Source organism: Setaria italica, chromosome III, assembly GCF_000263155.2.
Source record: "Setaria italica strain Yugu1 chromosome III, Setaria_italica_v2.0, whole genome shotgun sequence".
NCBI classification, from domain to species: Eukaryota; Viridiplantae; Streptophyta; class Magnoliopsida; order Poales; family Poaceae; genus Setaria; species Setaria italica.
In genome coordinates this window covers 19153544-19161135 of record NC_028452.1, presented here as the reverse complement: position 1 = coordinate 19161135, position 7592 = coordinate 19153544, and positions in this window count along the sequence as shown.

Genomic DNA, 7592 nt, shown 5'->3' with positions numbered 1-7592 from the left:
CGTGCACATCCCGACCCCAGTGACACAACACACAACATGCCGCCCCTTGGCAACGCCCGCCAACGGGGCCCGCCGGCCGCCCCCTGGCCGTGCCCGCCACGCCTCTGCTTCGCAATGCGCGCTGGCCTTTCCCATTGCCTAGCAGCAAAGGAAGAAGAGAGGGAGAACAGAGGGTGAACTAAAAGAGACTGACAAAGTGGGCACCCATTCACATGGGTATAATGAAACTTTAACACAGCAAGATCTTCTGTTTCCGGAGCTGGATCTGTGCACTTTGCCAAACATGTGGACAGCTCTGGTATTTTTCTGGAGTTGGTGGAGTGGAGCTGCAATGTGGTGGAGTTGGTGGAGTGGAGCTCAAAAATTTGGAGTGGAGTGCTTCAAACACCCCCCTATAAATATGAAAATAGGCAGGTTAGATGTGGAAAACGGGATGGAAGATTTATCCCGTCCGTCCGTTTTCAACCTAACGCACTTGTCTTCGTGGCTTGGCTGCTCCTTTGGGGGAGACTAACCCAAAGTGTATTAAGCTAATAAGCTTGTGTCGCGGTCTTGTAGACGTTCCCAAAGTGGTGGATTAGTTGGTACATGGTAGTAGCTGACTTTCGTGCCCAAGTTTTCCACGTATACTCTCGGCACGACAGCGATTAGCTCGACCGGTTGCTTGCTGATTAATCAGAACACCTGCACCGTTAACATTTATTGTACGCGCAATATGAGGTAGTTTTACATGTCTAAATCGTATATCAAAAATAATTGAAAATATTTCTCACCTATTCTCTCGCCAGAGAGGATAGGACACATCCTTCCAATCGACGAACAGGTGCATGAGGGGGACGGGCGCCCTTGGTCCGCGGCGCGGCGGGAGGGGGAGGGACGGCGGTAGTGGCCACCGAGGCTGAGCAGCATCCGCTGCGATGGTCGCCCCCCAGTCCTCGGGCAACTCCGTCGCGCGAGCGAGAATTGGCTTGCTTGCTGAAAACAAAATGAAATCATGCGGCCGCTAATCCCCGCCGCTGGACACACGCGCCGCCCGCTCGGCTCGCATCGCGCCGCTCCGCCGGCTTGCTCCTTGCTTCTCTGCCAGCCTTGCTTCTCTGCCAGCCAAAGATGTCGACCACGCCTACCGCTCAGTTGGTAGTATGCGCCGCCCCGCTCCTGCTAACTTCTGCTAGGCCAGCCGACCGCTCGACCGGCCCTGCTCTGTTAAGCCTGGTACTGCTGCGAGTGAGGACGTCGCGTGGGCTCAATGCCGACGCGTGTGAGCTTCGTCGTAGCTCTCCGTGCGACAGCTGCCGCGCGTCGCTCGGCCCGCCATTCGATCTGTGCAGGAACCGCGCTCGCAACGGTGCCACCACCGCTGCTCGCTGCTCGCAGCCATGCCGCTACGCTCGCTGGATTTAAGAAGCCGAGAGAGAAAGATGCCCCATGAGGCCATGAGAAGATCAGAAGAAGAGAAGGGGGAAGAGAAGCTGCCTCCTTTCCCTCTCAACGTCATGCTCAAGCTCACCGGCGGCGCCCGGGAGTGTTGACTGGTGACCCGGGCCACCATCTCCTAGCAGGGAGTGCATGCATTGCTAGCTCCGCTGAGGGAAAAATAAGTAACGGTGAAAAGAGGAAGAAACGAGTAGGATGAGAGAAACGAGGAGAGGAGGTGGCCTGTGCGTGCAGCTCTTGGCTGAGAGCAACTCCAAGAGTACTCCAAAAAATTCTTCCCCAAAACTATATATTGGGGGTTCTTCCAAAAAAATTTCCCAAAAAACATATCAATCCACAGCATATCGCTAATAAATAGCCCCCAATATTTTAAAACAGGCTACATCATCGTATTGGGCCCATCGGAAGGGACGCGCGAGCGTGCGGGAATCAGAATTGGGGGAGGAATAATAACACTAAAATATACGCGGTGGTAGGCTGTTTTTTAGCGTTGCTAAAAAATTGGGGAAAGTTTGGATGGATTGTTGGAGTTTGTTTTTTCTCTTTTTTCCTAAAAAAAGTATTGGAGGTAATATTAGCAGCCTCTTGAAGTTGCTCTGAGATAAGCTCCAGCACTTGGGTCCCGCAACATCAGTTGGAAAGAAATGGGCAAGCGTTTTAAGCTCGCTCAGAACATAATTTTTTGTAAAAAAAACTCAGCAGTCGGAAAGAAATGGGCAAATGCTTGTCTGTTTTATCTAATCTTGCTTTACAAGAGGGCATGAAGATACACATTTAGCTTCGGTTTTGATTATCACAAGCTATTACTGATAAATTCACCTGCAGTTTATGGTTCTAAATCCAAATTTACCAAAATATCAATAAATACATATTGCTGTAAATAAATATATCAGTGCTACTCTGTTTTGTCAAAGTAAAATGTAAATTATGCTTTTAATTTTTTAAACGCGTGCGTGTCGCACCTCGTGCCCCTATGCTAGTAATATAATAAAGATATGTAATGCTTGGTGTAGAGCATCCGATGCCCCAACTAAAAATCAGACGCCCAACCCCATTGATCATGATGCGGTGGGAATATTTTGCACGTACTTTTATTACGATAGGCATGCAATAATGTTGTAGTGGGAGAGACACTTCAATCATAAGGATGGATGTTATGGTGAAATTTTTCAAGTTTATTTCATTGCGATAGGTATGCGATGTTGTTGCAATAATTATTTCAATATTTTTCAATGAGTCGTACGTTACCGTGGCTGTATTTCAGGATGGTTGAAATATATGATGGCGTTGTGCCAACTATATTAGGATGTTGCAAAAATTTATTCTAAATATTTTGACAGATGATTTGCACGTTGCACCTTTTTAATCAAATTAATTAATTCTATTTATTTTAATGATATTTTTTTAAAAATAATATATTTTTTATAATGTTGCAACTGTGGTTTAAACATGTTACAATTATAACTTCTAAATGTTTGAAAAAATATGCATCGATGAGGAATAAGGGTACCACGGGTCCCCACCAACTAGGATATTAACTGACCTGACAAGTGGGCCCCACCCAACCATGACGTGAGGGGCAAGGCATGAAGACGCGTGGTGCACAAGCTTGGAGGCCGAATGAACGGATTCTGCTCGGATATCTCGGGATACTTGTTGTAAACTGATTCAGATTGATTTCCTTTTAACAACCGACTAGGATTACATCCTATCCGATTGTAATCCTAGGTCGTCAGCCTATATAAATGTAATCTTAGGTCGTCAGCCTATATAAAGCGGCCAGGGGCGCCCTCCGAGAGCACGTGAATTTTTCGCACCTGCGACCAGCAATACAATCTATTAGAACACAGGACGTAGGGTATTACTCTCCGGAGGCTCGAACCTGTCTAAACCTTGCGCCCCTTGTGTTACCATTCAACTTCTTGGTCTTAGGATCTCCCACGCCTACAAATCTACCACTTAGGTAACCCCTAATGGACTGCTGATCACTAAATCTGACAGTTGGCGCGCCAGGTAGTGGTGATTGTGAGATCCTCCCCAGCGAGCTCAATGGCATCTCGCCCCGACGTCATCTTTTCCGAGAGCATGAAGGACTTCCTTGTCAATCCGATCTAGCTCCGCTTTAGAAGTATGCCGGTGGACTCAGACTCCACCGCCTCCATCGCCGACTCGGCGTCCACCGCCAGCTCGGCCTCTGTCGAATCTGCGTTGGCACACAAGGTCTCCACCCAAGGATCATCGCTCCGATCATCCAGCAGGTCGGCGACCTTTCTCTCACAAAGAGGGTCCCACACATCCTTGCGGCAACCCACCCGCCCATGCCCTCTGATCTAATCACGGGGCTAGATCGCATCAGCAGCACCATTGTTGAATGCATTAACCTATCCGAGTCAGCTCTACGCTCTGGGAGGTCGAGCCAGGGCCCTTCTTGTGCCCCTTTTGGCCTCAAGAACTTGGATGTCGTGTTTTTCCAAGAAAAACTCGCGCAGTCGTTCCAGATCCAATATGATGACCCACCCAGTTTTCGGACTACGTTGAGTTCCAGGTCCCTCGCTTTGCCTTAACTCCAAACTCCTATGGCGAGGGCGAGGATGGAAGCTTCACCTCGCCAGATCAGGAAGTCTTCGTCTCCAACGACGAACCTCCACAAGATGGGGAAACTTACTCCCACGAGGAAGGCCGTAACAATAGGAACCATGATCGTGCGGTCCGACGCCAGCAGGAACGAGCCGAGCAAGCTCGTCAGCTACCCACCGCTTCCGCAGCGACCGACGCACCACCCATCCTGCTAGCGCAACCTAACGACGGTGACAATGTTGACCAAGGTGACGCAGGAGGTCGGCGCAGGTGCCCTAACCCCATGCGGGCACACAACCCCCAGAACGACTTTGAGCAAAATGATCACGGCGTCTTCGCCACACCCCGGGCCAACCTGGGGGCTGTTTTCACCGACCTAGAGAACCTCTTGGACTCGGAGCAACTGCAGCGAATTCGGCCGAGCATCCGTGTCGCCAATACTCAGATCAAGGAGAGGGCCCAGGCCCCAGCACGCTCAAGAAGCCGGTCGTCACACTCCATAACTACATCTACCCGGCACTCCCGAAGCCGATCTACTCAGAGTAGATCCGATCGCAGCCAAGCTGATCACGACCATCGCAGGGGAGGTCGGCTAGAACCCATTCTAGAGGAGGAGATGGAGCAGTTCCAAAGCAACGACCACCACCCTGACGACAAGGATCGCCGATCAGATAACCACCACCGCGACAACTGTCGCCGCGACGGAAGAGGAGACGGCGAACGCCACAGCCGACCCAGTTGACAATGTGACCACGACCTCCACAGCAATCCCCGCGACTGTCGTGACCTCCATGGAAAACTCAATAACCGTCACCAGGAGCGGGTGTTGACGCAAAAAGTCGGACAGTGGTCCCGACTCTTGCGTCAAGCACAAAACCCGGGAGAATCTGCTTAACTCCTATTCGGGTTGTCGTCCTGGTGCGTTTCACACGACGTGCTAGTCAATCTGACCTGTTGATTGACAAGAAAGGAAATATATCAAATTCCAGAGATTCGATCGGCTGAAGTTCCGATCTACTCCAAAGGATGTATCAGCGGGTTGGCCGATTTCAATATAAGGATAATCGGCTATAAAACAGCCGATAATCACGTAGCAAATGTAAAAGAAACTATTAGAGTAACCTAAATAATGCTACAGAGACAACACCTGATACAGATCTAATCGGCTGTATGATAATAAATAATGTAATGATATAGCCGACAACTCGTGCCTCAAGGTGGATAACTGGTGATAAAAACTAAAATAACAGGCAAGACCTATAATTCTAGCAAATATCGATAACTAGTGAATAAATCTAAAAGAAACAACAGCGATGCGTCTGAAGTTAAAGCTTAGATATTACTCAAAACGTGGAACTTACAAATTGGCCGGAGATCACGTTGATGCAGCCCTGCCAACTCGCACGAACTCGTGAAATAAAAAGGTATGGCGAAGTCACCGACTTGGAAATAAAGTTGCATAGAAAAGTAGATTTGTATTGTTGTTTGTTGATTGTTTTACAAGCCTCACGAGGCACCTATTTATACCCTGTTACAAGTCATTTCCTAACCGACTACGACTCAATATTCTATCTCTTATTCAAAGTAACAAATATTTACATACGGATACAACTCGTATCGGAGTCGAACACCATTCAATCCTCTATGGGCCAATCCTGTCTTCATCTTGTTACCGCTTTGACCCATTCAGGCCCATATCGGCCAAGCTGTTCTGGCTTCCAATCAACTAGTCCCCATCGATCTCATCGGCTAATCGGCCAAAACACTGTAGCTTTATCGGCCGATTCTTCTAGCCATAGCCTCTTGTTTAATCGTATCGGCCACTTTCTTCTCCTCTTGAAGCCGACCCTGACACGTGTCAAAAACCGACGTCAATACATGCCCCCTAGTTTTGAAGTGAAACATATCTTTTGCTCTGAAATTTTCTCAACTCCAATTCCTTCCTCCGGAAGAGACGCAACAATAAATACAGCAAAACCTTCTTTGCTCCCAAAATCTTCTCCTTGATGATTGCATTTTTTTCAAACAGAGCGCCCGCAGGCAACCGCTCTTTTCGAAATTAGCATAGATGGCGTGGTAAAAATTCCATATTTACCCTTCTCCTGAGCCATCCCACATATACTCATCTCTTCCGCTGCATTTTCTTCTTCCAGGCGAAAAGGGTTTCCTTTTCAGCGAATCATCTTCCAGCACACTCTGGCGACCTTGCTCGTGCCACCTCTAGGCGCATCCCATTACACTTTGGTGACTTGCTCACGTCCTCCATCGACCACACTGACCCCCAAGTTCTAATGGCAGCACCCACAGCTACCATGGCCTTCGTTTCCGAAGTAAGTCTTCTAGGCTCTCCTCATCTTTTCGCAATTTTGGATTTGTTATTTAGTCTTTCTTCGCATTTGTTCAGGAGCTCGGACAGAGAATCACCATCCCCATGGCCGACACCCCTGGATTCATCAGCCCTGGCCCTATGGGAGATCCTGACCCAACTGATCTGATTAGCCTAGAAACTCATAGGATCCCTTTTAAGCAATCAACCATGGAATTAGATAATTGGGCGAACACCTTCAAGTCCTGGCTGAATCAAACCCCCGGATGGAGAGATTGGTTTTTCAGAATGTCAAATTCCAATAGAGTCTTCTGGGACGAGCGAAAAATTGGCCATTGCATAAATCTGTCTCTATCTCATATGGAGAAGAATGAATCTCTGCTCATCGCAGCATCTTACTTATGGTCCGACGCTCTCAATGCATTTCTTTTCAGCTATGAACCAATGACTCCAACCTTGACCGATGTCCTGATGCTGACTGGCCTCGATATTTCCTCCGCCGACTCATCTTTCGATTTCTTAATCAAACCTACCCATCGGCTGGAGACGAAAGCCATCGGCAGATGGAAAGGCTTTATTGAGAAGAACATGAGGACCGGACCCATTACAGGAAAGGAGCACACGGCCTTCTTAAAGATGTGGCTGGAAAAATATCTCTTCTGTGGCAAATCGGCTGGTCCTACTTTCAACACACAAGCTTTGGCCGAAGCACTAGTCGGAGGCGCCGCAGTCCCTTTGGGAAAGCACCTGCTAGGGTCAGTGTACTACATGTTGCATCATGTCGCCGTGAAGCTATCATCTGGAGAACCTATCGGGAACCCTGGTGGTCCTTGGTGGTTTGTCAATCTCTAGCTCATGAGTGAAATCTTCAAGGAGCGGATTGAGACCAAGACTTTCCCCAATGTCGAATCAGAGACTGACCCATCGACAAGACGACGCTACACTTCCTTTGGCGAAGTTGTATCCTCTTTCCCAGGCAGCAAACTCGCCCCCTCAAGAATAGTCGAGCACTTCAAATGCTTTTATAACGGTTTTGGAGAAGAAGTGACGAATTGGTATCCGTATTAGAGAGAAAATCCAACTTTTGAGAATCCTGACTGCTTTGACTCGGGTACCAACACCTTTGACAAGGGAATCATGGACACTCGATCAAACCTGGGATTCTACCGGTGAACTTCTTTTCTAGGAAGGACTCTCCAACATACGAATTATATAATCCGTCGGTAGCGGCTCGGCAATTTGGCCTGGGACA